We start from the raw sequence: 13,023 nt of genomic DNA, 5'->3' as shown, positions 1-13,023 counted from the left end.
ATGTGAAAATGGTTATTCCAGTTGCCATTTGTTTAATTGAGGGCCACTAAGATCGTGTTCTTATATTGACAAACTTGAATTAACGTACTTGGCACATTATTCTTCAGCCCATCTGGTACATAGCACAATACTTTACCGTTACTTGCATCTCCAAAGGGTCAAGCCTGACCATGGCCAAACCGTATCAGACACACTCCAAACTGTAGGACCCCTGCCACAGTCCGGGTCCTGATGATGAACTGTTTATAATTAAATTAGCATTGTGGGACGAAACTTCGACAAAACCTCTACACTGGACTGTCTTTTAATCTGATTGTGGATCTCAGACACTCATAACAGGAGTACTGTATATAACAGACATTCCATATCAGTCACATGAATATATCTGTATAAAACACGTGTGCACCATTTATTCACTTTGTTCATTTTCACTGTGACATCACTCATTTGGAGCACCTTGTAATATTATTTAAATGATTGAGAATCCTGGTTTCTCAAACAGGATTTATGCGTGAAGAGATGAAGAAAAAATAATAAATGCACTAAAAGTATACAAATCTCACTGATTAGAAGTGTTCTTGATAACAATAGATGTGGAAGTCAAGAGCTACACTTTCCCCCTCAGGGATCTTTTCTGTCTTAAATAATCGTCTTTCCCAGGTCCCCGGGTTACTCGGTTGCCCCCTTTTTCTCGAAGATGTATAAGTTGAGCAGTGCAGAGTCTTGGTAATGTTAACAAACATCATATATAAAAAAAATATGTCCACAAAAACAAGGCAACCATTAAAATAAACTTTCAAATGGGGTACTGAAAGAGGCATTTACTATTCAAAGTCCATGCGTCTTCTTTTTGCCTCATTCCAATTTACGAAGCCAGCTAATGGAGAAGCTATAACAGCACCCAGATTGACTCCTGAGGCGGAAGCCGGGAGGTCGCTCTTTTTAATATACTGTCTCTTGCGAGAATACTGCTTTGTATACTGTGCTTTTAAACCTGCACTCACCTTGGGCTCACCTCACGCAGCGTTCACTGTCCAGCCTCATTGTAGGATCTTGCATCGCTCGTCGCGGTGTTCTTGAGACGGAGGTAGACGTCTACGCTAACTTTGGCAGCCATATTAGGTGAGAGACCCGGACAGCGTTGTAGACGCACTCACGCCGGGGGGATAAATTGCTGATGCATTTGCGCACGCGCCGCGCCCAGATTGACTCCTGAGGCGGAAGCCGGGAGGTCGCTCTTATTAATATACTGTCTTTTGCGAGAATACTGCGCTTTTAAACCTGCACCTGCACTCACCTTGGGCTCACCTCACGCAGCGTTCACTGTCCAGCCTCATTGTCGGATCTTGCATCGCTCGTCGCGGTGTTCTTGAGATGGAGGTTGACGCCTACGCTAACTTTGGCAGCCATATTAGGTGAGGGACCCAGACAGCGTTGTAGATGCACTCACGCCGGGGGGATAAATTGCTGAAGCATTTGCGCACGCGCAGCGGACGCGCCGACAGCACGCCGAAGGCGCGCTAAAGGCAAGCCCGTCTGCGCCCGTCCGCGCCCTTCCGGACCAAGGGACCAGCCACTCCGGGCGGACCATAACTTATCCACCTGAGACACTGAAGGCTATGCATAACATGTACTGCCATCCTGCCAGTAAGGTCTCTTCTATCCTAATTGCCAACAAGTTATTCACTGCACGTATTAGTTTCCCGGAGCTCTGGCCTACCACGGCTTGTAATTTGCACCCCCCTACTCAGACTACGCATAGAGCAGTCCCTCTGTCATTTTATTATCTTAACACCCGTTCCTTGGTGAAACATCAGCTGGACATTTTTTCACTCCTGTTTATGGACAAACCTGATGTCCTGCTTTTGACCGAGACATGGCTCACCGATGATTCTGCTCCGGACATACTTGCAGCACTCCCCCCTGACTATTACATCATATCGGCCAATAGAGGTCCGGGAAAGTCAGGTGGTGGTGTGGCGGCCATCATTCACACTGACCTCACTTTCTGTTCTTTGACATGCTTATCTCTCGCAGACACGGATAATATAGTGATCAAGCTGGAGTCAGCTAATGACTCCCTGGCCTGTGTTCTACTGTATAGACCACCTAAACCGATGCCTTCCTTTCCACTGGCTCTCAGCGAACAGTTAGCTACGCTAGTGACTGAACATGCTAGGGTTCTCCTGGTGGGAGACTTTAATTATTGGTATGGCGACCCCAATGAAGGACCGCATTCTGCAGAGATCTCTGATCTACTTAAAAATCTCAATTTATCTCAGTTTGTTCCATCTCCAACCCATGTCAAGGGCAGAATCTTGGACCAAATCTGGGCTACCAACCTGAATATTACCATCCCTTCTGTGCTACCTTGTATTTGGTCCGATCACCATCTATTGAAATTTCAAATCAAGAGATCTGCCTCTCCGACACTTAAAGCACGGGGAGGAGGCATGGTCAGGAAATGGAACCTTATTAATAAAGAATAGTTTCTTAATACATTAGCAGACTCCATCCCAGCCCTACATCATCCTGATGTTAACACTTTGGAAAATAAGGTATCTAGGTGGCTTACTGAGGCTAGTGATAAACACGCCCCCTCAAAAAAAGTCACATTACTGCGTCGGACTGAAACCAATAGATGGTTCTCGGACGATCTCAAAGCTGAGAAACTGACTGTACGCCAATTGCAATTGGAGAGACAATGGCGCCAACAATACTCCCCTGAAAAAAGATCCCAGTACATCATGGCGTACAAAGGCTACAGGAAAAACATTTTGACAGCCAAAACTGCCTTTTTTTCTGACCGCATCCTAAAGTCAAGTCATAGCTCAAAAATTATATTTTCTGTTATAGATGAACTCTCCAACCCCGAACGCATACTAAGAAAGGCCGCTCCTTCCCAGGAATTATGTGATTCCCTGAATGACTATTTCATTGATAAGATTATCCTTATAAAAAGTAGGATACCTTCTCACCCTCCCCAGCAGAATGCCCCGGTTCAGCAGTGTAACAACAGCACCCTTAATAGCTTCCCTCCGATCAGTGAAGAGACCTTCCAGTCCCTCTTAATGGATACTAAGTCAGGTGCACCCGCGGACTACTGCCCGCCCCATATTTTGAAAGAGTGCATTGCGATCCATCCTGGCCCGGCCCTTGCTCTACTGAACAAATCTATTACATCTGGTATAGTTCCTCTAGCTTTTAAAAAAAGCCACAGTGGTCCCTCTCCTGAAAAAGTTGGGAGCGGATCCGGCGATCCTTGCCATTTATCGTCCTATATCTCGGTTACCTTTCTTGGCCAAAGTCCTGGAGAGTTATGTAGCTAAATGCCTCTCCAACTTCTTGGAGATGTACAAACATCTGGACTCCCATCAGGCAGGTTTGCGTCCCGCACATTCTACCGAAGCTGTGATCCTGTCAGCTATGGACAGCCTACGGGATTCCGCTGATAAAGGGTGTCCTCGAGCTCTGGTCCTGCTGGACCTGTCTGCGGCCTTTGACACGGTCGACCATGACATCTTGGTCGACCGTGTCAGGGGGATTGGAGTCTTTTGGTACAGCGGCTCACTGGATTTCCTCTTTTCTGAGGGACCGCTATCAAGCAGTGCGCCTTGGCCAATTCTCATCTGACTCTCACAATATTACTTGTGGGGTGCCTCAGGGCTCGGCCCTCTCCCCACACTTATTTAACATCTATATGTCCCCTCTGATCAAATCATTGAAAGAGAGAAAGATATTGGTTCTCAACTACGCTGATGATCTGCAGCTTCTTCTCAAGGTTGACGGGTCTAATGACTCCGTCACGGAGTTCCAGGAGACTATGTTGTTCATCCAAACTTGGATGGATCTGAACCACCTGAAACTAAACCCGGGAAAAACGAAAGTGGTCCTTACTGGGGACAGCCTTAAGCACTGGGGCCCCCATTATTGGCCTCCTGCACTCGGCCCACCTCCTATCCCCTCTAGCTCCGCCAAGACTCTGGGGGTACTTCTGGATAGTGGTCTATCCTTAAAAGCCCAGGTTGGAGCAGTGGTGTCCAAGTGCTTTTACCAACTGCGAAAAATTAGGAAAATTCATCACTTTCTTACTCATGAAGCTTTGGTCCAAACCATGATTCTACTGTGCTATCCCACTTAGATTATTCCAACTCGGTCTACCTGGGAATGCCCCATTATTTGTTCAAACGCCTTCAGTTGGTCCAAAACCAGGCTGCCCGTCTGATCTACCACCAACCTAAATGGCAACCCGCCTCTCCTCTGTTGAGGAAATTACACTGGCTCCCGGTATCACGTCGCTGTATCTTCAAAACCGGTTGCCTTATTTTCAAGGCTTTACACGGTACCAGTCCGGAATTCATTAACAACATTATACGTAGGTACTCCCCCATTCGTCACCTAAGATCCACCCACCTTTCATTTCTTACTAGTCCGAACTTCAAGAGGTCTCGTCTTGGAGGCCGCAGGTTTGCCACTCTTGCTCCCAAGTTGTGGAATTCCCTCCCTCTTGTGCTTCGTATGTGTACTGACCTCCTTCCATTTAGGAAACTCCTGAAAACCTGGCTGTTTACTCAGGATTAGTTTTCCGCTGCCTTTGTCAAGATGTCTGCTAGCGCCATGAAGCCAACCCGGCGTACATGCGCTTTATAAATACCCAATAACATTAACATCAACATTAACATTAACAGACCTGTCTATTTGTGGTACCTTCAGACAGCCTTTATCAGGTTCTTATAAGAATATATTTTGTTCTGCTCAGACTTTGACAACCGATGAATTTTTAGTGCATGTATGATTAACCTGTTAAGTGCGGGTGTCGCCCAACAGCTGACACCCGCATTCCCTCCCAAGTGCGTGTGTCATCCACTGGCTGACACTGTGGAGGGATCCAATGGATCCTCCGGTGCAAACACCGGAGGCTTCCATTTAAAAAGAAAATAGGGCTGGGGTGACGTGGATTCGCTTCTGCGTCAGCCCCCTCTCATCTTCCCACCTATCTGTGACCTCAGGGTACTCCCAATGACCTTGGTATGATCTGTTTCTGTTGCAGGCACTAGGCCTATCCACACAAGAGGGGCAGCGTTTGTATCAGCATAAATGGGGTAATACTTTGTGGGAGGAGTTTTATAGATTCCTGCGGAATTCGGAAGTTTCACAGAAATGTAAGGCAAAAGCATTGTTTCAGGCAATGTTTGAGGTTTGCAGAGCATTGTGGGTAAGAAAACCTTGTGGCACACCACCATGGACTCCGCTGGTCGTCTAATTTTTAAAAATGACGGTGGCCCCTGTGCTACTCCTGTTTCTTATCTCTCAATGTAGCGCTTTAGGACCATTTGCGTCGTGGCTCCTTGGCCTACCCACTCAAGTGGGGTACCATTGTTATCAGGAGACATTTTGGAACACAGGGTGGTAGGATGTTTGTGGCTTACCACAGATTCCAGAACTTTCCATCACAGAATTGTGAGGAAAATTTGTTTTTTTAGTGAAGGGATTCCGGGTAAAAAAAACCTGATGAGAGCCACACAAGTCACCCCAACCTGGATACTCCTAGGTGCCTAGTTTTAAAAAATGTAAAGGTTTCCACAGGCGCGGATTTAAACAAAAGTTTGCCGGCCCCACTTCCCATTACCGTTATCAAAAATTACGTTTTACTTGAGCACCTAACAGCGCGTTTTCATGCTATCACGCTCAGTGGGAGAGGCTATCCCACTTCTTTAGGCCTCGAACCCCCTGCAAGAAGCGGCATACCAGGAAATGGCCTAGGTGTTATAGGCGCACCTTCTCTTTGATGAAGTAAGCAGGCTCTCCGGGGGGTTTAGCCTTTCTTCGCTGGTATACTGAAGCTAAACAACTTGAGCACTTTCAGTTAAAAAAAATCACTATCTGTTGTGGGGGTTAATTTTATAAAGGCATTCCACAGGGTCCGATAAGATATAAGGTCAGGGAGCCTCTACAGCTGTTGGATATACATACACTGGGCTTCAACAGAATTTTACCCCCCCAAAAAAAACTGCATTGCTCTTTTTGAATATCCTATATGTAAATGGTGTGTATGAGCTGTTCCACAGTGATTGTAGAGCGTACGTTTCACATAATAGTGGTCATTAACAATATGGGGGTGTTAATTCACACAGGAATAAACGGCGCTCGCCAAATAACATGATGTAAATACACAGAATTAATTCTTTCGGTGCCACAGGTGAGGGAAAAACCCCTAAAACCCTCAGAGTTGTGACCCGAAGATCCGAAATGAATAATGTCAATTCATATGCACACGCATCCAAGTAAACCGAAAGTTCGATAAAATATAGGTGAATAGAAGGAGGCAAGTAATGTCTCAATGTATTCTAAAGTCCAGCCAACACGTATTTTATTGTTAGGGTGATAACCCTCGACTTCTTCAGGGCTGGAAATAATACAAAATAGAACTCCCATCATTATGAGTATAATACATTCGTATGGCCACTTTGCCACTGGATTCAAGCTAGCCTGGCTGAAGAGGGCTGCTAGCCCAAACCGGTCCCAGGATGCTTGTTTCCGGTCCAGGGAAGACAAGGCTTGGCAGTTCAGGCTGGACTGTTCCCATGAGGCACAGGGTCAAGACTCATTTGCATATAGCGGTGTCTGAACTGGGGTGGCAAATTGAGCTAAAGAATGATGATGGATTCAACCCAGATCTGTGACTGGGGGTGAGTGTTTGAAAAGTGTTAGCACTCCCTCCATCATCTCCTTGTGTTTGCTCAGTAGTGGTAAACAACACCCCACATAGTCAAGAGGTGTGACTTGAACACCCCCCAGTGTGGAGATCTATGAAACGATTGGAGAAGATGAAACAAAGGGTCACCATGATAGTAGGAACCTTAAACAAACACCCAAGAAATTGAGTAGAATTGTGACTCAATATAACACAATCATATGATTTCTATGACGAAATCAGTGTGCAGAAGATTATCACCACTATATATCCACACGATTTAGGGGTACAATGTCTCAAAAGTGAGGGCAAGCATGCATTTCGTATGTCATAACTACATCATCGCAGGAGTTAATGAAACCGGCGCTGATCTACAGAGATTTGAATGTCTATGGGACCTGTAACATTGTAGATAAGATATTCCACACCTGAAATTAGATACACATGTCTTAATCAACAGGAGCTCAAATACATTGTATAGAGACAAACAACTTATATATTCAAAAGTTTTTTTTCTATTTATAGCTAAATCTCACCTAGTCACCAGTTATAATAGTGGTCATTGCCCATCATGATGGCACTAGCAGGGTGCAGTTATGAAAAAGTGTTACGTCTGAGGTACAAAAGAAGTCTTGCTTAATTTAACTGGTTACTTCCTGTGTACCTGCACCGCCTGGTTTTCTAGGACAGATTTGATGACAAATTGGGGCATTTGACATTTTATCATGACATTCAAGATTTGCAGGATTACTGTATGCCTCCCACAAGATCAAAAGAACATAGGTGCCCATTAAGATGCAGGACGGAAATATCCTCCAACCGCCATGGTGTTGGAAAAAATCCCCCCACATGGGCCGCTGCATTTCCGTCGGTCAAATTACGATGCAACGTACGCAAAAAAACAGAACGCGGCAGACGGATGTCACAAAACACCGTCCACCACGGTCGGAAAAGCAGCAAATCCGACCGCGGTGGACAGGGAAAGCTGTACAACGGCTCGAAAAGATCGCTCCTGCAGCAGCAGGACCGCACGGTTAATTACGATGAGAACACAGAGCTGGCGGACCGAGCACTGCGTCCGACCGCCACGCACACACATAGGCCAAATAAATGGCGGACAGAACCAACCCCACAACAACGCCAAAGTGTTCCTGTACTCCCTGCTGCCCTCAATCACAACACACACGCCACAATGACACACCCCAACCTGCTCTTGGTAGGGAAAGCGATGCGCAGCATGGAAGAGACACCTAGAGGCACCTGGTCCAACACACCCCACTTGTGCGCAAGAATCAGATGTGGGCAAGGATCCACAACAAAGTCAATGCCGCAGGGACCACCCTACGCACTGTGCGTGATATCAGGAAGCAGTGGTGGGACCCCAATGGCCGGGATAAGTATCCGGCCCAGAGGAACAACGCGGAGGCCCAGAGTACTGGTGGCGTCCCTGTCACGCCCCCACAGACTGGACAAGGCAAAGGAGCTTGGTGTATAAACTTTTATTGGGGTGTACAGACGAGGGACTGTGGAACTGTCGGTGCTGAAGTCGGCTCTCCGCTGTGGTCCGTATCCCCGGGCTCTGTTGGTTCTGTGCACCGATGTCGGCCTCCGCTGCTTTCCCGCTCCCGTGGGCTGTCCTGCGGGGCGTCCCCTTGGTAAAGAAAAATATGAGACGTCAGGGTCTTATCTCTCCCTGTTACTTTTCTTACGCGCGTAGGCTTTTGCGCTATCTTCCTTTTTGTTAGTCTTTCTCTCCCCAATCACCCAGTGGAACCCGTGTGGCCATTCAGGTTTTAACCTCTCTCTCCCGTCTCCGGGCCCTTTCTTCAGGCAGATTCCCATTGGAGGTGAGCGTGGGTTTTCCCTGGCCCCCGTTTGTGCCCGCCCCTGAAGAAGAAAAGAAAAGGAAGCCTCCCTCCCCTTACGCTATTCCCCAGCTGTCCTATAGACCGGAGAAGCCGGACTGCGCTTGCCACCACTCTACCAATGTGCGCCCTGTCTTCCCTATCACTTGCCTGAAACTGGGACCCGATGATAGGGCCCCAGACGTCTCGTCCGTGGCGCCTTCCTCGGGGTACATCCCGGTTCTCCTCTGGATCCTCCCGTCGTCGCTTTGGGCTCCCGTCGGACCGGACTCCTCTGTCTCTTCCTCCGGTATCCTCTTGCCTTCCTCCTCGGGTCGTGGGTCTCCGTGTAGCTCCTCGCTTCCACCCCAGCTGCTCCTTCTTCCAGGTTTTTCTGTTCCCCCAAGCTCCGCCCCCTGGCCGTCGCCAGAGTCAGCACCAGTCGAGTCGGCTCGGTGCCCCCGGGGTACTCCTGTTGGTCTTCACAGCTCTTCCAGTCACAGTCCCTCCCATTCCACCACCAACCTTCACCGAATGGGAGGAGTAAGTGCCTGCCATAATGCATCCACAAAGTCACACAGGAACTGGGGGGGACTGGAGGCTGATAAGTACCAACAAAATGATCACATCACAATACAATACACTGTTGTGCACAACAAGTGAGCCCCAATCGCCCGCCCGCATCAAACTCATGTGGAATGCACGCTTACAACATGAATGGATCACAAAGACAGCATCTCCTCAATCAGCTCAACCTCACAGGTAGGTGGCAGCTCATGCACCCTGGCCTCCCTCCCGAACAGCATGGCTCACCCTCCCCACCCTACAGCCATATGACAGCTAACACTGTCAACTGTGCCTCCCAACAGGTAGCTAGCCATCTCACTGGGGAGTGGGATGTCGAGCCCTGACCGCAACACCACAACTCCCACATGGCTCTCTGTCTCCCCTCACAAACAGCATGGACCCAAATGACCCCCACAAGGATGTTGCTGCTCATGAGTCTCCGTAGGAGTGATTTCCCAAGACACAATAAATCCACAAAGGACTTCACTTCCCCACAACGCACACCTGGCATCACGTCATGCCATAACTACTCCACCAGTGAGAAGTGAGGAGTGTGATCATGCGCACATCGATGTGCCTGATGTCAATGCATTCCAGCTAAAAAAAATGGACCGCCTGTGGCAGGGCACAAAACAGAGCACAAAAGAGACCTGTACCGAGGCCCCCTTATGAAAATGACGGTGCCCAGCGAGACCTGGCCCACTCAAAACCCTGTATGTACCTCAACAGCATGTGCGACTGATGACATTCTGACATGATTGCCTAGTAAAACCAAGGCAAAAGTCATGTCACCTCAATTCAAATGTGGCAAACATGAACAGCTAAGTTGTGCAGTATGCTGAACATGCTGCCAAAAGTGACCTATCTCCAAAAGGTGACTCGATAGCAACAGAAAGCGAGCATGCCATGGACAAGCCCAGCCAGCCCCCCGCCCGGAAGGTGAAGCCTCGGATACAGAGTCCCTGGTCCGTTCAGGTGATGCGGACCTACATGGCCCCTACTGCGTGCACAGGCGAGGCATTCGGCATATGGTAACAGTTGCAGACGTGTCCTTTCTGTGCCAATGTTTGGCTAACTCCCCCATAAGTGATTGTGGACAGTCAATCGTGGCCTCACATTCGCAAAGCGAAAGCGTACACCAATGAGTGTGCAGGCGCAATGAGCCTCTGTGTAGCCAGGTAGTCGCTGCCACACCAGCCCAAAGACCTTCGGATACCAGGTGTCTTGACCGTCTCGCGCAATTCAGTCAGTGCTGAAAACGGCTCTCCCACTATTTTCGCAGGAACTGACATAGAGTATTGATAGCGTCTGTTACTGAAGGCCGTTGCCCACTTTTTATCGGACTTGTGGGCTCTGGACTTGTCCCTCCCTTCCATGCTTTTCTGAAAGTACCACCGGATGTCGGTCCCCCAATTTGCACACTGCATTTCGCACTTTCTGACCATTACTTTGGCTGTACAGCTGAGCGCTGTGTCTGAGATTGCTCTCACGCAATGTCTGACCGTCCGGTGGGCCAGGCCGAGTCCGGTCTGTTGCAACTGTACTGTGCCCGCATGCAGCTTCTCTTTGGATGTGTCCCACTGGCTGTGCTGGGCATCAGCTATAGCCTAACTTTCCGCTATGCCTACTACACTTGCGTGCAACGCGTCTTTTCCTGCAGACAATGTCAGTTTCAGTCGGCCATGGATGTCTGCCTTTCAAACACATACCTTGCTGACCTGGATCATGAGCTGTGGGTGACTCCTTTGTTGGTCCACGTGCAAGACTGCTTTGGTGAGACACGTTTATGGGATTCAATTCAATGTGTCAGGCAGGCTGACAGCTGCGCCTGTGCTTATCAGCAATGGCTCCTGTGCCATGCCTACATCGAACCTCTCCCAGGTTGCGATGGGATGCCCCTTGCAACTTCGTGGTGCGAGGAGCACATCTGTTCCTTCATACTGCTGGATTGGACGGCGGTCCTCTTTGCTGTAGATTAACTGGATTGTCTCTTAGGAATGATTGCCTTCGAAGCTGCGTGTGCCTTCTTGGATTCATAACTACTTTATGGCAACAGGAACTGTTGGTGACAAAATCAATCGTCTCCCTTTCTGCACGCCACCTGACAAGATGTGGCATCCATTTCTCTGACTATGGCCCTGTCTGCATTGGCTTGAACTGTGCTGTGCTCTTCGGTCTATTGCGCTTGGTACCACAGCCCAGGGCAAGTGGATGCTGTCATCTGACTGTCGTGGACTTTGTCATCTGGCATGAGCCCAGCTTCCATTATGGAGCTGTAGCGCACGAAGAAGACACGGCGTTGTTGTTTGGCAAGTACCCAGGGCTCGAGTCAGGGTTACACGCAGGTACAGGACGCCCCCCCCCCTCTTTGGCCGGGTTTGACGCCGTGCCCCCTGCAAGGCTGTTGGTCCCCACAGGGATATGCTTAACTTGTCCTGGTGTACCGTCCAGATACTGGTAAACGTCCAATGATGAGTGTGACACAGCCAATGTTGTGTAATCTCACCATGTATAGTCTGGGTAATGGGTTCTACTGACAAAGGTCATAGACCTGGGCTATCCCATGTGACTCCTTCCTGCAAAGGGTGGGGGGGTATGCTCATGATTCGACGTCCAGAGGGGTTATTGATGCCACATCTTGCTTCATGTGAAATGGATATGTCACTGTGGTTACTGGTTCAGTACTCATGCATTTTCTACCTGTAGTGGCACGTATTTAGCATGCTTTGACACTCTAGTAAAAACGTCACATTTGGAAACGTTTCTTGTCTTCAAATTGTCTGCTTTTGTACATGCGCTTGGATGCCTCAGAGTGAGTAGGGGAGCAAGTGAGGCAGTATGGCAGTGGTGTCCTGTGCGTAGTGGTGCTTCTGGGTGCTCAGTCCCTGCATGCATGTGTTTTCAACTCTGGCGCATAGTCCGGTATGTGTGCGAAATCTCATGGGAATTTGTCTGAGACGACAGCAAGGCACACAGACACAGTCATGCTCGTTCATTGCTGCATTACACTCAATGGGACTAGTTGCCGATGAGCTGTAGACGCTGGTCAAGGCCTTCTTCCTCACCACTGTCATCATCACTGGGCATGTGTGGGTTGGGTGCGGGAGTGATGGTGCTGTCCCGCCAGATGTAGCGGTCATGTGCCAACCCCAGTTACTCTGCACACGTGTGAGATGATCTGCTACGCCGGTCATACCACTAGCACGTTGATGGAGTGGTAGTGTTTGCGGATCCTAGAGACGGGTTCACTTGCCTGTAGTGGTACGAGGCCAATGAGTGTGCCATTAATGGCTGTCATCAACATTTGGGATGCCTCCCAGGTAGGGCCGGCTCCAGGAATCTTTATTTGTGTGGTTCAACAATGCATTCGGGTGGGCCACTGCGTGCCAGAGTTGTCACTTATGTCTCTCGCTAGGCCTGCTTCAGGGTACCACTTTGTCTCGCCTCAGTTTCACAAGGGCCAGGGAGACGCATGCTTTCCTTCCAGATTTTCTTAATAGATGTTGTCACTCTCAAGAAGTGTGTTTTTTCCTTGAAAGGACCTCCTGATGGGAGGCGGAGGTTTACTGAGGTGGGAGTATCCGGCAGGTGACACTTCTTATGCTCTCACTCATGCCCTCCTCCTTGGATTACCTCTCTGGCACCCTCGTCCATTCCCCCTCATCTCTCCATGTCCGCTCGCTCATGTGCTTCTTATTTGTTGTATGGCGCTACTGATATGAGTGGGGGGTGTGACAGTGCTTTACATCGCGCACACATTGAACAGTGACAATCAGTCATGCACGTGTGTAAGTACATCAGTCAACAGGAAATGTCACATGAGCCAATGAGGATTGCAAGGTGTGGTAATCACATGTCATCCATACTGGTGTGCAGGAATTTTGAGGGCGTTTGGTCTGGGAAGCACTGACTCATAAC

At 48.8% G+C, this 13,023-nt stretch overlaps 1 long non-coding RNA gene across 1 annotated transcript in view; it reads right to left on the bottom strand.

Moving 5' to 3' along the window:
- The window catches only part of LOC146862867 (uncharacterized), a 128,327-nt gene extending 127,224 nt beyond the window's left edge, over nucleotides 1–1,103 (bottom strand). Inside the window, exon 1 of the long non-coding RNA XR_014978517.1 lies at nucleotides 1,005–1,103. This is a non-coding gene — a long non-coding RNA (uncharacterized LOC146862867). The remainder of the gene's footprint in view (nucleotides 1–1,004) is intronic.
- Nucleotides 1,104–13,023: the final 11,920 nt, after the last annotated feature.

Source organism: Triturus cristatus, chromosome 2_2 (genome assembly GCF_964204655.1).
Source record: "Triturus cristatus chromosome 2_2, aTriCri1.1, whole genome shotgun sequence".
NCBI lineage: Eukaryota > Metazoa > Chordata > Amphibia > Caudata > Salamandridae > Triturus > Triturus cristatus.
The sequence above is the reverse complement of the archived record's forward strand: the minus strand, read 5'-3'. Positions and strand labels throughout refer to the sequence as shown.